The sequence below is a fragment of the Lasioglossum baleicum genome, chromosome 14 (assembly GCF_051020765.1).
Source record: "Lasioglossum baleicum chromosome 14, iyLasBale1, whole genome shotgun sequence".
NCBI classification, from domain to species: Eukaryota; Metazoa; Arthropoda; class Insecta; order Hymenoptera; family Halictidae; genus Lasioglossum; species Lasioglossum baleicum.
In genome coordinates this window covers 3,405,014-3,426,585 of record NC_134942.1, presented here as the reverse complement: position 1 = coordinate 3,426,585, position 21,572 = coordinate 3,405,014, and the positions used below count along the sequence as shown (strand labels likewise).

The 21,572-nt window shown below is 41.0% G+C and overlaps 1 protein-coding gene and 1 long non-coding RNA gene across 9 annotated transcripts in view; one reads left to right on the top strand and one right to left on the bottom strand.

Annotated features, from left to right (window-relative positions):
• LOC143215835 (uncharacterized) overlaps positions 1 to 18,623 on the bottom strand; it is a 55,482-nt gene extending 36,859 nt beyond the window's left edge. Inside the window, exons 1-2 of one of the 2 annotated variants that reach the window (XR_013010458.1) lie at positions 13,320 to 18,623; positions 2,531 to 2,578 (exon numbers count right to left, since the gene is read on the bottom strand). This is a non-coding gene — a long non-coding RNA (uncharacterized LOC143215835). The remainder of the gene's footprint in view (positions 1 to 2,530; positions 2,579 to 13,319) is intronic. The other variant, XR_013010459.1, reaches the window with a different exon arrangement.
• Positions 1 to 21,572, top strand: part of LOC143215827 (uncharacterized) — a 362,235-nt gene that overhangs the window by 310,867 nt on the left and 29,796 nt on the right. The gene's annotated exons all lie outside the window — the stretch shown is intronic.

Below are 21,572 nucleotides of genomic sequence, written 5' to 3'. Positions count from 1 at the left end.
AAATAAACAAGTCACGAAACATTTCGGAGATTATGTCACGAGTTTGAAGAAGAGGCAATCGTGAGAATAAATAATTAAGCGAAGCTTGCAAAACTCCAGCGATGTCTTCAACCATTCCTTGCTATGTACACAGTTTTTAAGCTGAAAGATTTCCCCTCCTGTCTCGCATAGTTGCCTCAAAAAATAAATAATAATTATAAGTTTTAATTGCAATCAAGCACCACTCGACGCAACAGTATTTTCAACTTTCGTTCTCTTCCCGGCGATTTCTTTCGGGAGGATATTACGGGTCGAAAAGTTCCGAGCTCTCTCGGTCGTGTATTATGCAACACTGCAGGGCGGCGATAACCTTAACCAATTTCGCGAAATACTTTCCCGTCGTCGGTATTATTTGGCTCTGTGCGAGAGAGTGTTCCGCCTGTCGACAGGGAAGCTAGCATTTTGTTGCTGTTCCGACGTTCGTTCCCGTGGTCACGAACGGGCACACGTTTTCGAGGTTCTAAGAATAATCCTGCCACGGTATTATTAAGCATTAAAACGCGGCTCCTATTAACGATAAAGAAGGTACGCTCGGCGATAAGAGCCATACATAAAGCGCGATATCCGCGAGGGATTTACAGAGAATACACAGACGAAGAAGAGAAAGAGAAAAGGAGAAGAAGGAAGGAAGGGAAACGGAAAAGAAACGAACCCGTTCGTGCCGTAATTGAGATACAAGAAAACCGTATTTTATTCCCCTTTCTCCCACTCACCCCTTTTCTCTCAATAACATTTTATCGAGCTTAAACCCTGAAACATCCAACAGCACGATTATTTCTCCGGTTTGGCAATAATAATAACAATAACACTGGGGAAATAGTGAAAAGCGTAATCCCATTCTATGGTGTTCCCAGCGGATCGTTTGAAACACAAACACCGAAAAGGAAAATCCTGGGAATAATTAATTATTCGAAAACCCGGGTTTCATCGATGTTTCCATTGGAGGGAGGAAGGTCGTCCGCGATTTCGTTTTATTTCGAGAACGAACGAGACGGCTGAATTTTAACGTCTGAATAATCGATAACTCCATTAAATACCGTTCCGCCGATAGGGAATAATGACGGCAACAATAACCGGTGATAATCGTAAAAATACAGTGACTCCGCCGTCCCGACGGCTGTAAAGTAACGTCATTGTTTTTTCAACGTGTGCGAAAGAGAGAAGGAGAGAGAGAGCGAGCCAACAACCCCCGGAGAGAGCCATGATTATTTTACTGTCGTAATCAAAGACAATGTTGCTCGCGAGCAAAGCTTGCGTGCCAGTTATTAAAACTTTAATCATTTCTATTTCAAAGTACAGCCCCGCCGACAAGTTGCGAACCTACCAACACTGTACACTCCACGATAAAAGCTCGCCAAGACCCGACACCGATCGATGCGACGCTTCCCCAAGAGCTTCCACCCCCGCACGATATTAAAACTAATTCGGGACTTGGTTTCGCGCGATAATGCCAGCCGAGGCAATGGAACAGACTCCCGAATCCTATACGAGCTTATTTGATACTGACTGTCGCTGAAATTATTTGTACATTATTCCAAAAATATTCTCGTCGATGTTAAATTCAAATACAACGATGAAACTCCTTGTACACGATGCAAATATTCATATCAAAATCGGTACGTTCGATTATTCCGAAAAATACACGGTGGGGAAATTTTGTACTTGTTCACGGGAGGGTTGGATATTTTATTGGAAATTTTTTACCATAATCCTCATCAATTTAGATGGTAGTGTTCTTAAAAATTAATGTGTTTGCTTTTCCAGAAAAGTACGCCGGAGAATGTTTTGTATTCATTCATGGAAGGGTTGAGAAATTCTCTTTAGCAATTTTTATCATCCCCCATCAATGTGGGTTTAAAGAATGTTCTTGAAAATGAACATGGTTGCTTTTTCTGAAAAGTACGCCGGAGAAAATTTGATATAAAAGTTTAATGCTTGCTTTTTCTAGAAAGTTCACAATGAGAAGGGGTCGATTCACATCAGTTTAAATATGAAAGAGCGCGAATTGTGCCAACTCAGGGGTTGAAGAATTTTTTCGTCTAGATCGGTCTGAATATTAATGTTCTATCAGTGTCCACCGGCAACTAACTAACAATTTCACCGAACACGAACGTTTCCAGTGATAGAAACTGTGTGGAGTGGGTAATCAAAACGCGGCAAGAGGATAATTCGTCCCGGGTATATTTCACGGGCGCAGGACAGTTTTTCCGCACGTTCGTGATCTCGTTTATACGATTAAATTAAAATTTTTCCGAGATTGAAAGCGACGTTTTTATGCTTGCTCTTTTCATCTCTGCCGCGGCATAATTTACTGTACACACCAGATAATTATCCGCGAACGAGGAACACTCGACCGTGTCGCGTTCACGTCGAAGGAACCCGGTTCTCTCTTTATCGAATTTGTCGAAGTCTAGTTATATAAAACATCCTGTATTCGATAAAAATTATGGAGATGGAAGTATTATAAATTACATTTATTTATTATTCGTACCTTGTTTACGGTGAAAGGATTTATTTTCTGTAGCAACTGGCGCGCTTCCTGCAACGAAAAGAACATTTCAAAATGATTATTTTTGTCTAACAAAAATTACGAATACTACAAGTTTGCTCGATTAAAATTCGGCGCGTGTCAAAGAGAGAGAGAGACACAATCAGACAGAATGAGAGAAGAGGAGGAAGAGAGACAGAGGATCGTAATTTTTCACAGGACGACGTCGCAGTGCCCGATATCGGTTCGTGCTCAAAGATCTGTAGCTGCGGCGTTCTATGGCGACCCATAAATCATAAACTATCTCTAGCGAGGCTTGTCGGTGCCGTCTCCTCGTCACATCGTTATGTTAATGCAAATGGCTATTGATCAGGGGACGAGAATAAACGTGTTCGCAGCCCGTTTATGTAACCTCTAATTAGTACTTGAGCGCGCAATCACGCCGAGGATTTGCTTCGGAGTAGCTCGGAGAGCCGAAAAAATCCCGTGGAAAAGGGAGAGACTGTTCTGGGGAAACGCGAGTCAACTTAACTGGACATTAATCTCATTAATTAGCTCCGACCAGATAGTTCGAAACCGTGCGACCGAATCGAGCACGTAGCTGCTATCGATTACCGAATTTCCGGCTGAGGGCATTCGCACCCTTCTCTGACCGTCTCTCTCTTGCTCTCTCTCTCGTACTCTCTGGTTACTCTGTAGATAGGTCTCCAGCATTGTCGGTCAGTTAGGCGAGCAAGAATCAGTCTAACAGAAAGATTACAGCCCCAACGATCGAGTCAAAGCGAGTTTGCAAATTCCACTTTTAAGGATGCGAAACTCCTGCGAAATCGGTTCTCCGGCAACTATAGCAAACCACCCCCGGGACTAGCCCCTACTCAGCATGCATACTGAAGCGACCTACCCCCTGCGGAGCATTAGATCCCAGAATACCCTGCGAATGCCCTCTCACCAGTCGCTGCGAAACCGTACCGATCCGAAATACACGAAAAGGATGGACTCCTCCATTGAATGCATACCCTAGCCACTCGAAACTGGTCCACAGGAGAGAGAGCTGCAACAACGGGGAAATTTAAGACTCCGGAAAGTTTCTCGCTACCCTCACCTGCAAGCAATCGCGATTTATATGCAGCCGATTCGCCTCGGTCGGTAACAATGCGAATTTTTAACGAGCCTTCTTCTCGCACAGCTTCGCTTCTCTTGAAAAATGCACGAGGGCTCAAGAGTAATTGAACAAGTGTGTTCGATAAGTTGTTTGTCTGTGTTTTCTTTTTAGAAAGATACGCAGCCAATGGATTTTCCGGAAATAATAGGAAAAGTAATTAGAGATTTGCACAATATAATTTTTCTTGAACACTGATTAAAATATTGCCCGTGACCTTATTTTCGATTCTCAATTAAAATGTTCTCAGCAGCGTGCGCAGCTTGTAGACAATTAAAAACTGATAATTACAGCAGCTGTTTACGAGAGACATCGTCGTCGGATCATTTCGGGTCATGCACCCCGGTAACGATTTTCGTCGAACACGGGGGGGGGGGGGCTCGGTGTGTTTCTCGCGTAATTAAAATTGATCTGATTAGCAGATCATAATGGGCAGGTAATTTATGCCTGGTCACCGCCATTAGCAAACAAGATGCGTGCGGAATGGATCCGTCGAACCGGGAGATGCACCGGGAACGCAATTAATTAATAATAACGCCGTGTGTTTGATTAACGCCTTTGATCGACGAAATTTCAATAACAATTACTGTCGAGAGCGCGCCTCGCAATAAAACGAACTCTGAAGCGGTTGCCAGCACTGCACCGAGGAGATGCTCTCCGAAAGAAGTGCAACGATAAAAGAGTGAATCGAAGCTGTACAGCCACCGTCGAAAGTTCTCGAACCCTTTCACTGCGGCCATAGCTTCAAGCTTTAATCGGATATTATAGCAATCTAAAAATAATCTACAATTTTACGTTACTGTTACAGTGAAACAGAGTTGTGCAGAATTACAATTGAATTACTCCAGAATTATAATTACAAAGTAATTGAATTAAATTGTAATTCAATTATGTTGTAATTTATAATTCAGATCTTCAGTCAATTAAATTACAATGTAATTCGTAATTGCTGTGGAGTACAATTATAAAATACATCGTAATTCAATTATATTGCAATTTATAATTCAGAACTTCATTCAATTAAATTACAATGTAATTCGTAATTGCAATGGAGCACAATTATAACATATATTGTATTTATAACAACTATAAACCCGCGGTTACTGTATATGAAAGAAAAATATAAAAATATATCGCAAGTTCTTCAAAGTCCTGGGCTATAATTTGGAGAGCTGTATTTTTATTATATTATATTTCAATTATATTGTATTTCAATATAATGTTCGTCGGAACATTAGCCATGAAAACAATCAATTTACGGAGAATTATGATCGCACTCTTTTTCTGTGCATGACGGTGTGCACTTGAGCATACTTCGTTTTGTAGTCGGCTGCGAAAGTTTGAAACTCGTTTGAATATTTACGGTCTATCCGAGAATCGACGATTGGGTCTAAACTTTTAATGGCGTGTGTACACGGTGCACTCCGAATATTTGAACAGTGGAACGTTTTCGATCGAGAGTACCTTTATTCTTTGATCAAGTTTATTTATTCGGATGCGTGCTGCACGAATCGCGAAAAATCTCAATAATTGTAGTGCAAGCTATTTTTTACGTCTAAATATTTCAACACTAGTATTTAACATTTCTTCGAACGAGGACATTTTTATTTTTGGATCGAGTGCATTAATTTGAGTGCATGTTATATAAAAATCACACGAAATCGTAATCATTGCAGCCCTGTTATTTTTATAAAGTAACAAATATGAGATGGTCACGTTCTGTGTTCGATAGTTTCAGTGCAGAAAACAATTCTTTAATTGATGTGCATACTTAAATGACCTGGGGACGTCGCGAGTATTTCGCAGAGGTCGCTACTGTCCAAACGACGCGTCGTTTGCTCTGGCATAAGTGGATTATTAGGTGTTCGAAGCTGTGGAATGAAATAAAAAACAGGTCCGCGTGAAATTCGAGATGGACGATTAAAAAGCGAACAAAAGAGGTCGACGAGGCTCGTTTGAAAATATTAAACGGCAAATCAGAGTTTTATGAACACGCTCTGCGCAGAGCCCACGGAAATCACGTACGCGTTGGGTAATGGACGCGTGCATACTTTTCGACGCGTGTGTACCATCCATTCCACGTGGCTACGTACACACACGAGGCCCTCCGCTCTCTATGTATGTATTTTCCTCGTGATTTCCATGGAGAGTTAACGCGCTGTGTACTTCGGCTGTTCGAGTATTATTGAAGTTTCTACACGTTCGTGTAACGACGGAACAATGTTCGACAACTTATATTGCCTCGGCGATGCGATGCTCTATTTTCTAGAAAAATAATCGGCATTCATTGGCAAGTCCCACTATTCTATTTTACATTGTATATTTTATGTACAAGCGTACGTTTCGTACGAATGTGAGATTTTTGTACAAAAATTTTCGTTTCACCTCCCTGTTTTTGTAAAAGGCAGTTTGAAATATGTGCTTGAACGATATTTTCTATTTAATCCTTTGTAAGCCCGTGCAACTTCGAATTTGTGCATTTGTTACAGGAGTTTTGTAATCCGAGAATTTTTCAGCGTGATTATTAGACAGCGGATTTTACGCGTTTATAGCGAAAATGAGTAGGTGTAACTTAAAACAGTAAAAACATTAGAAGAATTTTAAGCTACTATCCTAAAATAAATTCCTCCTTCGCTCCAGTTTGTTGTAATTTAGTTTCCTGTAGTAACTCGTATTATATATTTTTAGAACATATTTTATATATCCTTTTAAGGCTTGAAAAGATCGAATCATAAATGATTACTAAAAAGAACAAGTGCTCCTGACACGTTGTTGAAAATATTCGTACAACAAATGAATAAAACATTTCATGGCCAATAAAACTATGATCCAACAGCGAAGGATTAAATTGAGTTTCCTAATTCAGAGGCATTGTTAGAAAATGGAACGAAAAAATTAAAATGCAAGTAATTAATGCTTAATGTTGTCGTGAAAAATTTAGAAAGATGTGTGGATCAGCTAATACATTTGGAGAATTCTGTCAATCAACCGAGAGTAAATAAATTCCCTGACCGCTCCGCTGCCTTCTGGCTATCCCGTGAGATTTTATCGTTGCTGTCAACCGTCGGAGCCACTGTTTCGCTTCTTCTTTAACCTTATTTCGCGATCAGAATGGTCGGAGAGGCCACAATGCCAACGTGCAACCGACCTGCAGACTGACAGGGATTTTCATTCGCGGATTTCGCCGGCGAAACTCGCTCCCCGAACGCAATTAGCGTCCTAATACGAGCGCCTCAACATAGTTACGAGGAAGTGATGGCTCTAGTAATTGCTCAACGGAGTCTATCAGACTGTCGGGTGAGCAAGAGGCCGGCAAAAATCACGAATTAACAGTTCAAACTTCTTCACAGTTCAAAAACTACAATCTGATTAACCTTTTGCATTCGACTATAGCCCTCTGAGGCACGACTAAACATTACCGTACACTGTAACTCATAACAATTCTCATATTAGTATTTAACGAGCAATTTGTTCGAGAAGATACGTCAATTTTATATAACAGGGTGTACCTTGAGAGAGAAGATTCCCGAGGTTAGTTCTAGTAATTTATTCCTGTGCGAAAATATTCTCTGTAGCTTCAATAAGGAGTTATTAACAAAAAACACGGATCAATCTGGGCGCGGCGCACAGTGGACAATTTGGTCGAAACTCGATTCAAAATCAAAGAACTTTCGATAGAAATGACGTAAAGCGATGAAATTTTCTTTAGATTAAAGCTGAAACTGTGCAGAACATGGGAAAAATAGGGAGATTATGGTAAGAACGTTTTTTAACGTTGAGAAAATTCGTTAAACTTGCACAATTTCGAGAAAATTGTAGTTTTTTCAATACCACGCGCGGAAAAAAATTTTTTGGTATTGGAAAAACCACAATTTTCTCGAAATTATGCAAGTTTAACGAATTTTCTCAGCGTTAAAAAACGTTCTTGCCATAATCTCCCTGTTTTTCCCATATTCTGCAAAGTTTCAGCTATAATCTAAAAAAAATTTCATCGCTCTACGTCATTTCTATCGAAAGTTCTTTGATTTTGAATCGAGTTTCGACCAAATTGCCCACTGTGCGGCATTGCGTTGGCCGAGGCGGGCCCTTCCGCTGTAGCCGCGCTCTGATTGGTCCACATTTTTCATTAATAACTCCGAAACAAAGCCACGGAGAACATTTCTACAAAGGAAAAAGTTACTGCAAATGTCCTCGGGAATCACCCGTTTGAAAAAAGTACATTTTTGGGACAGCCTGTGGTAAAGAAGATGTTAAATGACTCCCAAGTGAGCTGTTTAATTTTTGCTACAGCCACAACGACGATCTTTCGATGTTCTTGTGGACAGTCACGATCGGAATTGATATTTACCAGAGCATACTAGTTGAATGCCGCGAAACGATAATGGCGGCTCCCCGGTAAAAATGATTCCCGGGACAGAAAGTCCCCGGCAAAAACGTCCCTTTGTACCCGCGTGTAATTTATGGGACGTGTAATCTTATTCGTTCTTGTTCACATTTTGTTCGAAGGCGAGTCGAGTACCGTTCAGCTGCATACTTCGATCGTTAATCAATTGTCAGCCCCGTGGTCCCGGTGCAGAAACGTACCTAGTCCGGGACTTAACAAACTCGTGTATTTCTACGGAATTATCTCCGGCGCGGGGTCCGAGGAAAACGCACGCCCGGTAACGAGCCGCGAGATCGCCGACAGAATTTCTACGTTTCGAAGAAAGTACGTGATCCCTTGTACACTTCCTCGAGCTCTGCTTGCATCTCCTGCAGCGAGCCCGCAATCGCTCCAGGTGAAAGTAACACACGCTGCTGCACGAAATAAATAGCGGGTCGGATAAGCGTAGCGGATTATCGTTTGACAGAGCTGGAAATTCTTCGCGGAATTACCTGACGGGCTACCTGTTCGTTGAAAATTCTGCTGCGTCCAGCAGAAAAATGTGTAGCAACATTAACAATAAACTTACCGGTATTAAAAGTTCGCCGAAAGCTTTTGAATTGAAAGCTTTCACGGAAACATTTCGTCGAGCTTCGAGTGGTTGAATAAATGTTCTTTCAATTTTTATTCTCGTGTAATCGTGTATAAAAAAAACTCAACAAATTATTAAATGTATTTACAAAAACGCTATGCAACCTTGGCATACACACTCTTACAAAATGAATGAAATATATGAAACGTGTGCCCTTTTGATTCTTTGTTCAATGAACAATCAATTAAATTTCAGGAAAGTCGAATGAAGCAGAAAATTGAATAAAAAGTGACGATAAACTCACCGAGCCTTGAAAGTAATTGACATTTTGGGACTTTGATTAAAAATCCTAACCCAGACATTTTGATGGTAGGTTTAGCGTTAAATTATCTCGAGTACATTAGTGAAAAATTGATCTGTTTTACAATATTAACCAATATTATAAGAATGATTTGTGATCATTCGATGACGAACGATGGAGTCGCCAAAACGGCTACCGAAAAGTTACGACGCGATCTTTAACCCGCCTCGATCCTCGGTTCCGTTTTGCGGTGTTTACGACGATAAAACATCAGCAATTTATGGCCGTTCGGAGAGAGTCTTTAAACATTCCTTTTCATTATTGGAACGTCGGAGAGGGGCAGGAGGGGGAGAAGAGAGGGCAGAAGAATCTTTTATGCGGCTGCGTTTCTGTCATCAATCAATGTCCCCGCGAGAATAACCTGAAAGCGTTTGAAAAATTACGAGCCGGAGAGGCCAGACATCTGCTTTACCGACAGATCCTTTCACTCGGCCAGCACGTCCTTTGAGTGATAATAGGGTAGACCCAACAATCGGCCGTGTTTTACATAATACAACATGAGACACTGGTAATCCATCTAATCGGCGCATGATAGAGTGCGTCGTCGGCTCTCCGTCCGCTACCAACGATACTTACGCTTCTCGCCTAATCAACTTTCTGCCCCCGACTATCATCCAACGGCGAGAGCTAACGAACCACCGACCTATGCCTTGTCCTTCCGCGGCTACGCTATTAACCGTGTTAACCATGACGAACGCTTGCAACGATTTCGTGGCATGATGCACATTCAAAACATTATCTTTTTAAAATTTTCGAACCTACTTCTTCGGAGGCAACGTGGAGTTTCTCATCGGGCTATGTGAAAAGGTTTTCAATTTTTATTTCGTAACTCTTTGCAGTTGACACCACCAAAATACTATACAGGGTGTCCCAAAATTCGTGAAAATCCCGAAAGGGGGTGGTTCCTGAGACCATTCTAAGAGACATTTTCCTTTGCACCAAAGTCAACTGCGGCTTTGTTTAGGAGTTATTAACGAAAAACACGGACCAATCAGAGCGCGCCCTGGGCCGCCGCGCCGTCACGATGCGATGTCAACTCCTAAACAAAGCCGCGGATAACATTTTTGCAAAGGAAAATGTCGCTTGAAATGGTCTCAGGAACCACCCCCTTTCGGGATTTTCACGAATTTTGGGACACCCTGTATTGTAATTTAAAGGAATTCTCATTAAATGTCCTTGTGTTTCATGAATTGCTAAACTTTATTTTTTAAAAGAGAAGAAAAAGATCGTGTTCATTATTATTGGGCGAAAAGTGGGGGTTTTTGACGAGCTCGTGGCTAGATATTTTTAAAAACGCGAGATCTAATATTCTCCGAGGTGATGTGGAACGCTCGGACAACTCGATATTTGCTATTTCGGTGTATCGTCCGCTCGTATCTCGGGAGTGTCGCGTCGATCGTCGTAAAAACTAGAATACCGCTGTCCCGCTAAAAAGAAAATGATTTTTTTATGACTCATTCTTTTGTGCGGGTTCGTCGTGCCATAGGGCACCCTCTGGAAAACGGAAAAGAATCAAGAACAGAGAGAGAGAGAGACAAAAACAGAGACCACCATTGCGTATGTAGAGTGCAATTACACATGTAAGAACAATTAAACCAATATACATTAATTTTAAATCAACAAAAATTATTTTAATTGCCAGCATTGCGTATGTAGAGCATATTGACTAATGTAACAACAAGTTAATCATTTTACATTGATTTTGAAGCAACAAAAATTAATTGATTTGCCACCCACTGCCTATGTAGAGTGTAATGCCATATGTAACAACAATTCAACCATTTTACATTAATTTTGGGGGGGGGGGAGCAACAAAAATTATTGTGTCGATTTGTGTCCAAATTGCACAAAATAGAGATAGCTAACGCGGATGAAGATTTTCGAATGATCGTGTCGGAAGCCGAGAGATCCGATTGGAATTCGTCGCATCGATTCCGGAACACATTGACGCGATTTCACTTTTCGCCCACGATCCTCGGTGTTGTGCAACTGGTAGATTATTAACAAAGAGATTTGCCAGCGCGCGGGGAACCGTGCTTCCCGGCGCCTGTTAAGCTCTAATGCAGCGTTTACCACGGCTTTGTCCTGTTAAATCGTGTTAACCACTCTCTGAAACGAGCATGATATTTCGCGTTTGATTCCGGGACCATTAGCTCCGCCGGGAAAAGTTTCGGACACTGCTCCTTCCGTTCGAGAGACTCTGGATCCATAGTTCCTTGGAAAAGCTTCGCGAATACGCTGTCTGCTCGATGGAATTGTACTTTATAGCGATTCCACGGGTAGTTTCCAGGCGAATCTGTGTTTTATCATACAGTTCTCCGAAGAGCAATAATTCCTGATATTAAAAGTTCGCCGGTGAATTGAAAGCTTTCACGGAAACATTTCGTCTTCGATTTTTGATTTCGTCGGGCTTCACGTGGTTGAATAAATGTTTTTCCAATATTTATTCTCGTGTAATCGTGTAATTATCAATGTATTTAGATAAGCTCTGGAATACAGTTTTCTCAAAAATGTATAAAATATATGAAACTTGTATCCTTTTGATTCCTTGTTCCACGAACAATAAATTAAATTTCAGAATAGTCGAATGAAGTAGAAAATTGAATAAAAAGCGACGACAAGTTGAGAATCGATTCACTCGAGATAAAAAGATAAATAGCAAAGAATTGAAATGTTTTTAAACTCCGACGAATGAAGTCCACTCGAAGCAAAATAAACCAGAAACAAAGAAAGTTTGGACCCTTCGAAAACAAAGAAGAAACGAGCAGTAGAGAAGAACCGGTAAATAAAAAGCGAATGGAAATCCAGGTCAGCAAATAAACAGAAAGAAAGAGAGCATAAAACAGGAAGATATATTTCGACGGGTTTCTGATGGAATTTCAGTTTTCCGCGAAGCCATAACCGCGTCGATTGAGAGCCCCTGCGGCAAGTCATACCGCAGGAATAGCTTCCACGCTAAAGTTGCATGACTCTGTTATGTATGTGGTCTATTATGTTTGCGACTTATAGAATAGCTTTCAGGTTGAGGAACGTAAAGGTCCTGTCACAACTGCAGTTTACTTTGCCCCGGAACACTTCCCTCGCTATTATGCGCTGCGCCAACATACCGATCGGGTCGATAGTTCAGCAACTTCGATCCTCGAGAACCGAGACCCCTCTCTTCTCCCTCTCTATATCGTTTCGCGAACTATCAGTAATTTTCCAGATTTCATAATTCCGACTGGATCTCCGAAAATTCGTCAGATTCCCCCCGACCATAAACGACACCTGTTAAACAGAACGAACGACGTGTGTCTCGCCTCTCCCGTCTATTCGCGATCCATAAATCGTCCCAATTTATCAAAACCCGTTTCCCACGCATTGAATGGAAACTTTTCCAACGATTTTTTTCCATCGAGATAAGGAGACTCGACGATTACACCGTTTCCGGTTCTTCACAATAGAATGATCACGACCAAGAAGAGCAGAACGGACGGATAATTCTTTCCTGACAGATAATAGATTACAACAGAGAATTAAGCTTAATTAGACATCGTACGGGCCTCGGACTGGCACCGTGCGGTTCCTCCAGCAAAAATCAGCGGATCAACTGCAGTACTGTTTTTTGATACGTCGCACAGTGGTTTAAACGGGCCATTTAGCTGGACAAAATTATTCTAGCATTATTTTAAGACTTAAAGCCGTAGCTAAGTAGGTTATTGGATTCGTCTTGACATCAGCTACAACAATATGAAATAAAAAATACTTAGTAGCATTTAAAAAATTACATGATCATATTTTTCATTAAAAAAAAAATTTTTGTCAAATTTTTTTATTGGAATTTAGATGACCGAGTATCGATTAACTTTTGTTCGAAACATTTTCTTGCCAGATTATTCGAAATGTTCAAAACACCGTGGTGACAATTGAGCATTTGCACCGAAAAGCTTCCGAACCGAACCTTTTCATTGAATTTAGCTGGCCAAAATTATTTATAATGTTTAATAATCCCACAACGTTTTCAAATCACATATAGTATCATTTTGTATTTGTTTAAGTATTTTAAAAACATCATTTCATCTCAAGTGTTTCTGTGAAAAGAATGCGGGCAGACTCAGGCTACTAATTTTTGTTTTGCTGTATAAGCCCTAACCTTTGACAATTACAACCGCGCTTAAAAATTTCCCGGACGTACCCTGACGTACAACATAATTACTCATAAAGTGTTACAAACGTAACAAATCTTATTTACATACCAATCGCGTTGAAATGTAAATAATTACCAAAAGATATGCAATAAAAAGATACAAAATTGTTGAAAGTATAGACCATACTTACTTGCAAAACTTTCATACTGGAAAGAAATGTGTACAACTTGCTTGAAACATATAAAAACTGTCTCATCGAATTTTAGCAGCAAGACACGTACTACGAAAATCTTTAACTTTCATATATGTATATTAAACTATAGCAAGCACCAAAAATTTCACACTAGGTATAATTTTTGAAATCGACTTTTGGCCAGTTAAATCGCTGAAAAGGACCAGTGTGTGTCGCTCAGTTTCCGAGGAAATCGAAGCTTGAAGTTCGAGGCTGACGCGTCTGACCATGACTGGCCGTTTCCCCTTCTCGCGCGCTCACCCAAGTTTCAAACCTGATTTTCTTGAAAAGTATTCCTCCGATGAAAAATCTCGCTCTACACTTTCCATCGAGTTTTGCGCGGGGAATCCGACCGTGCCCGGTCTAGCCGCGCTTTTGACCGCATTCTCGAAGTGCGGAGCTAAAAGAATCGATTTCGGAATGTAACACTCCGGAGGCATTCCAGTTGGTTTCGACTATATCGCGTTTGGAACAAGCTTTTATTTCACCACGTTTTTATTAGCTCGCTTTCTTTTCCGTCTGTTTGTTTGTTCGGTACAAATTTTGCAACTGATTTTAAACTAACTTCCCGATGAGCTAGATACTTGAAATTTTTAATATAGCTCAGAACTGGATGACAATGCAATATTTAAAAAATAATTTTAAAAAAGCCTATGCGTTTAGGAGATACAAACTATTTAACCGTTACACCTCACCACGCGACGATCCCCACTCTTGGACTTTGGACAAAAATCTTATGAAATTTATTTTCACGACATTTTACAAGAGACCAAAAATCCAGGATATCGAACGAACACTTTAAACCTTGTTGGCCATGCTCGATCTCGCCGATGCGATTTCGCGAAAGATTTCGCGCAGTTCCCGAGCGAAAGGGTGCAAAGGAGCGTGTGTGTGTGGGAGCCGCGAGCCAATTAAAACGTATATTTGCCGATATCGGACCTCGAATTTACGAATGCCGATATTTGCCGATATAATAGCCCGGCGCGGTGGAATTACACGTATAAATTCAAATTCGTTCCAACAACGGGGGCTTTGGTTCGAACGATTTTCGCGGCACGTACTCCTCTCTCTCACCGGGTCCCGGGGATAAACATTTTATCACTGTCATCATTTATCTCGACGCTGCTGACGGAGTTCCATCATTCTCCTCCGCCGCCGCGTTTCTTTCTTATATAGCTACGTGTATCAAGCCCCTCGGCCCTCCTCACCAACCCCTATAGAACTTCAGCCTCGTAGCGGGCCCCCGCGCTTATACAACACAGAAAGTTATTGGAAAACTATTCGGGACGGAGTACTGAATATTACGCGATAAAGGCGAGGAGGGGTTAGGCGAACGCCCGTCGATAGTTTCGGGAATGTATTCCGGGGGATGAAATGCCGCGATGTCGTTGCCTTGGGAACCGATCGTGATTACTTATTTTATTACGGTATTCTCGATCTTCCAGTGTGATTTGCCTTCGCATTTTTCTTCGTGTTGTAACAATAATCTGTTGCTCGAACAAAAATTGTTGATATTGAACGTTTTACTCCTCGATAATCCCTGAAGAAAGCTCGTGTAATTTTCCCTTTGTAATTTGTTGATCACATTTCTCAGGCAGCGGGTCTTTATGCAAAATAAAGATTTTCTACCCGAGTTGCAAGAAACTGGAGTGTAATTGAAATTTCTAATACAACAGTATTTCTAAATTCCTCGAATGTTTTTACTTTTCTAAATTAGACCCACTCGTTTTTTGTGTAAATGCATAAAATCCGTTGTCTAATGATAAATCACCTTGAATTAAGTTGTCCAAGAATTTTTTGAAAATGAGGACTCACCAGACTTCCGCAGCAAGGTCTTCTCAACGAAAATACGCGGAGGATGATACACAAATGAGTGAACCGGTGGTCATCCCCGGTTAAAAGGTTAATACCTTCCCGCGCGAGGTGTGGCGGTCTGACCTCGAACGTCTCATTCCCCTTTGCTTCTATTTACATCGAACTGTGGCACCGTGCACTCCGTCCGATTTGATCGTTGAAGCAGTTAACGAGATGAATGTCTATCAATCTGAAAAATAAACGGCAGCACGAGAGAATCTGCTGTGAATGTATAACATGTTTATTTCAGCTCGAACAAAATCAAATACTCCTGTCAACCGTGTCATTTTGGAAGGACACCGATTTTTCTCTGTTACCAGAGAGAATTCGTCTATCAATTGTTTCGTCCTCAGAAATCTCCGATGAATCTGCCTATGTCAAGCGAATCATGCGAAACACGTCCGTCCACAGTTCCAGAAAATTCTGTCAATTCTTTTATTATCATACCTTCCAGATAACGCTGTACAGCGACGGACGTTTTATTTCGATTTATGAGTCGTCCTAGTCGATATGCCTGTCGAGCAGAGCTTCAGAAATGGATGCAACGAAAGAATACTTCATCCATTATTGCTTCCGGCTAAAAATCAACAGGGTTCTATTTATTCTCCAGGACGTTTCGAACAAATGTATTCTGCTCGACAGGAATACATTGCAAATATTAATTTTAATGACAATGAACGACGGGACTACCGTTATCTGATTTTACTGTAAAAGAGGCAACTCATAAAATTAATTGTTCACCTTTCCTTCACGTTGATTCTGTCAATCAAAAATTCAAAATAGGAAGCGTGGATAAATATACATTCTTTCACTTAATAATCCAACAAACAGACAATTGAGCGTGAACCTCGAATAATAATTGACTCGAATTAAACACAGAATGAAATTTGTTTCTCGAATAAAAGTATTTAAAGTGAATGATTAATTCCAATAAAGCCGATCCCGGATCACAGACAGATCGCGTGACTGCAATCGTCGGATGCTGCAGCATCCCGGAACGATTTTTGCCAGTTCTGGATTAGGCTCGCACCGAGAACCGCGCTTTAGCTGGCGCCGCATCTATTAAAATGCGCTCTCGGTTTCCCGGTAAAAAATGAAACAGCTACTCGGGGTCCCCGATGGAAACCAGTTCCCAATGGCCTCACACAATGTGCCGAGGATCGTAGACCGAGATGAATTCCACGGTCGGCGAAACTCCGTGAACTTTTCTCCTCTCTCGCTCCCCCCTCCCCCCTCCACTTTTGCTTATGTACGTGTATTATTATTCGCGGGGCCCCGAGACGCGTGTATGTAATACCGGTTTTAACGTGTACGCGTTAGAAGGTTTATCGCGTCGCAGTTTTCGTTGGGAATATACCCTCTCTCCTCTCTTCTCTTTTTTCCCTCCTTTCTGTCTCTTTTCCTTCTTCCCTCTTCTTCCCCCATCTCTGTCTCTTTTCTCTGCTGGCAAGCTGGCGAATGTTTTTCTTTTGCTCCCCGCTCCCTGCCTCTTTATTGGCGAACGATATTGGAGTAATGGCGAACCAGCCTCAACGGGCATCCTAGGTCAATGATCGTTTCTCTGTTTCTGACGCGATCCTTTTCGAGCGAGGCTAATATCTATACAGGGTGTTCCAGTATTGGATGGGGCGATTCCACGGGAGAATTTGAGCCGAAAATATGCAACAAACCTTTTTTATTTAACGCCCCGTTTTCGAGTAAATCGAGTTCGAAAGTCTAATGCCTGCATTATTAGTAGAATCGGTTGGTCGAAGCTAATAGACTGCGGATGGATGTCCCAGTACCTACGAGGGGTGTGATTCGACAAGGAAAATTACGTCGAGAAGGTGAAATCAATTTTTTCCATCGGACCCCTCGTTCGCGAGAAAATGGACTTCGAAAATCCAAGTTGCCGCGTGCCTAGCATCGCAAGTAGAATTGGTAGGTCACGGTCAGACGCGCCAGACGATGCCTATTAACCCTCGGCACTCGTGTAACGACTCTGAGGCGCCACTAAAAATTGTTATACGGACTATTCTGCGGATCTTTATGCGAAATAAAAATTGTCACATCAAAGATTCTTCTGATAATGTTGGCGAGTCTAAACTAATAAACTCTTAGACTCGTTTAATCTTTCGACCGCTAGAAATTGTTCACTAAATGTCTAATTATCACATTTTATAATCAGTTCCATATATCCTAGTTCAGAAGAAACATTTCGTTTCGGAATAAAAATGGTTAAACTTGATTTCCTTTCGAAAACAAAGTCCCGCACGAACGAATTTTATTCCATATTTTTCAGTTGTTTTTCCATGTAAAATCACCCCAGTTGTGCGATCAATACACCCTGCGTGCAAACATTTTCGTACATGTATACACACGTACGTATGAATAATACAAGTGTACACATGTATAACACAAGTGTATCGCATTTAGCGACTGCTTTATCCATCCAGTTCCCCGGAGATCTTTTTCGCTTATTTATCCAGCGTTTCCGCGTTCCCTTTGGCATTCGACGGGTCTCGGCTTTCAGAAAAATTTATTCAATTTATCGGTGTCGTCGATCAATTTTTCTCGAGCCGTTTCCTCGGCCGGCGAACAACCTGCCAGCGGAAATATTTAATTTGTCAACGTCCTTCGATAATTTCTTTCCGGGCTCTCGCTCGTTTTAGCCCGGCGATCTTTGGTTACACTTCGCGGAGCCTTTGAGAAGTCCCACGAGTCGGGAATCGTAATTAGATCGTGAATCTTTCAGCGAAACTGGCTCTCCAAGCGGTTAAGAATGGAATCGAGTAGAGAGACCTCTCTGTGAGATTTTATTCGTTTCGATTAGTTTTACGACGTTTAGGTACTTGGATACGGGAATAAAACTGCGCGGGGGAAAATGTAAACTCGTGCGGTTATTCTCTAGTCGCTGCAGGAATCTTGATAGTTCTCAGGGATTGGACTCTGCTAATACTGTGTTAGGTTACTTTTATTTTATATGTGCCAGTTTAGTTCACTGGAATGAGCCCTGGAATGAGCACTGGATGAGTGTATGCTGTGGATAAAGAACTGATCGTCAACTAGATAAGCTTCTAACTCCATTAAATATCGTAAAATATCTCTTCGTTCATTTAAATTTTCATTCACCATCCAAAGTATTATCCTAATCCAATTTATTATTTCTCATTTACCTTAGCACACGTAGCTAAATATATTATACATAAATAATCATTTTGTACAAACACAGAAACGCAGTGTCCATTCAGTCATCTTAAAACACTCTGCTAATTGTATTCTAATCTTTGATAGAAGTTTCTAAAAATTCCCAAATATTAAATAAACCCAGAAACTTCGTCTTCGTTCATTTATTTTAGAACACAAAGCTATTTTTTTCTAATCTTGTACAGAAACATTTCTGAATATTAAATAAACTCAGAAACTTTGTCTACGTTCATTTATTTTAGGACACACAGCTAAATTTTTCTAATCTTGTACAAAAACATTTCTAAATATTAAATGAACTCGGAAACTTTGTCTACGTTCATTTATTTTAGAACACACAGCTAATTCTTTTCTAATCTTGTACAGAAACATTTCTAAATATTAAATGAACTCAGAAACTTCGTCTTCGTTCATTTATTTTAGAACACACAGCTAATTTTTTTCTAATCTTGTACAGAAACATTTCTACATATTAAATAAACTCAGAAACTTCGTCTTCGTCCATTTATTTCAAAACACATGGCTAAATATCTTTTTTTTCTAGTCCCACACAGAAACGTTTCTAAATCTTGAGTCAACTCAGAACGTATTCGTGCACCTAAATCATTCCGAGATTAACATTTAACCGATAATTCCTTCAATTTTGTACTAACTGTGTGCAAACATTTAGCAAAAAGTCTCTAAACACGTTCTGAAACGGCTGGGAAACTCGATGACCGCGACTGTATCTCAGCAGAACACGACAAAAGTTCGCGAGCAGCAGAAAAACGATTATGTCGACGTTACTGTTTCCACGAATGTTCAAGGTGAACCGAGACGGAAGCATTTTGAGGCCATCGCCGCGCCGCACTATGCAGCCTGCAGTGTGCAGAGAGGGACGCTGCTGCACTTATCGTTCCGCTCTCGGGAATCGCGATAATAATGTTCCACGGCAATTGAGCAATGATCGAATGATGCGGAGAGCGGTCATTAACGGGCCACGAGGAACGAACTCGCTCTCGGATACTTGTTAAAACACGGTGTGGGCCCCGGCGAATGTCTCGGTGTGTGCCGAGGCACGAAGACCGGTTTTCGAGACACGGCTCGGTGGAAAATGTTGTACACTGTGGACCAATCGATTGTCATTAGCGGCGATTGATTCACCTGCTCTTTTAACCCGTTGCAATTTCGACGAGAGCCGCCGATCGATTAAATAAATGAACGTTCAACTGCGAATGTATTATTTAAACCGACGCTGTTTTCCGAGCCAGCTGCATTTTTAAACGGAAATTCAAGCTGACATACTCGGAAATCTTTATTCGTTTCGTCTTACATCAATTGTTTTAGGAGACCTACTCAATTTTGGACCACCCCGTATTTTTTTACGAGCTCCAAATATAAAATCAAAGTGTTCTTCTATTTCTAAATGATGTAGTCACTTTTTGATCACCCTATTTTTCTAAATCAGCTCCATTTTCAAGCAGGAAACAAGTAAATATAAAATAAAAGAGTTCTTCCATTTTTAATTGGTGTACTCACTCCTGGACCACCTTGTATTTTTAAACGAGCTCCACTTTAAACTAAAACTGAAGCGGGTAGATGCTGAAATCTAAATTTGTTGTTCAAATAAAACGTGGAAGAGATCAATTATTAAATGGTGCAGTGACTTTTGAACCTCCCCGTACTTTTAAATCAGCTCCATTTTTAAAACTGAGGCGAATAGGCTAATAATATAAACAGGAACTAGGGCTGACAAATAAATCTAGCACTTTTTACACGGAAAGCATGACAAACGTTTTCGTCGTGAACTTGTGAAAAACGCAAGGCCGAAAGGAAGAGAAACTCTTTGTCATTATTCCGCGCGTTATCTGCATGCCCAACGTTGTCGCGTAATGCGATTCAACGTTCAATTCTCTCCCCCTCTCTCTCTCTTTCTCGCGCGCACGGAATTTGTTTTTAAACCGGGCTTTAGTAATAACGGGCTTTCGCAAGGCGTGCTTTGTCGAATTAATTTCGCTTTGACGTTATCGTTCACGGCAATAGCCGGCATACCTGATTTCCCCGGGCCGAATGTAATTATTGTAATATATTGCTAATTATCGCGCGAAACAAATTGCAAAACAAATTGCAAAACAAATTGCGAAACGAATCGCGCACGTTATTCGACGCTGCTGTAAAATGCATGCGGCTGCGAATTCGAACTGTGAAATGGCAGACAACGTTGCACGTTGTCTTTCGACACTGATTAATTAATTTTTCAATTAATTTTGACACTAGAACTACCTAGTAATTGGCACGACTGGTAAAGATAGTGATCTAGAATAATTAGAAGACTCTTCAGAACTCGTACAATTTTTAGCGTAATTTGTCCTTAACCCCCTAAATAAGTGTATTATCAATTTCCTTTAATTTTAATATAAACACTTTCCTATTTTTCTTACGATGTTTTATATTTTTTAAATTAGAAACCAGTCATTTTGCCAAAATAAAAAGAACAAGTTCAGAAGAATACGAACGGGTATAATTGTTAAATTAATCTAAGTGATCCGCCATATTGCCTCCGCCATATTGCCACAGACTCTCCACCTGCGACTTCCGAACGACCGTATTTAAAGGCTAATTAACATGTTCGTAAAATCTCAACGGTTTTCGCAACGGTGCGAGTGTTTCGTTAAATTGCACCAAAGATTTCGCGTATTTCGCAAGGATTGCAATTTAAATATAGGTCCTGATGCAGGCTGGAGCCGCCATATTGACGCTAAGTGGTCGCGCGCATCGCCGCAGACTGCTCCACCTCGCGATTTTCGGACAAGTCCATTTACAGATCAATTAACATATTTGTAGAATTCCAACGGTTTTCGCGACTGTGCGAGAGCGCTTTATCAAGTTACGCCAAAGATTTCGTATTGCAACAACAGTTGCAATTCCCGACGAACCTAACTCATTCTTACGGCGAGATGGAATTCCTCGGGAACACTGGTTGCAATTTAAAGCAACGGATCGGAACGCGCCGACCTTATTATTCCACTTTTCGGTTAACAATGAGCTCGGGGCTCGATACTTTTCGCAATGCCACACCATTATTTCGCGTTTCCCGAGGATCCTTATCAAAAAGTACATCGCAGAAGAAAAACTTTGTTATCCCCCTGTTCCGCGCGTCACAAATAATAGATCCAAAGTTCCTCGAGAGAG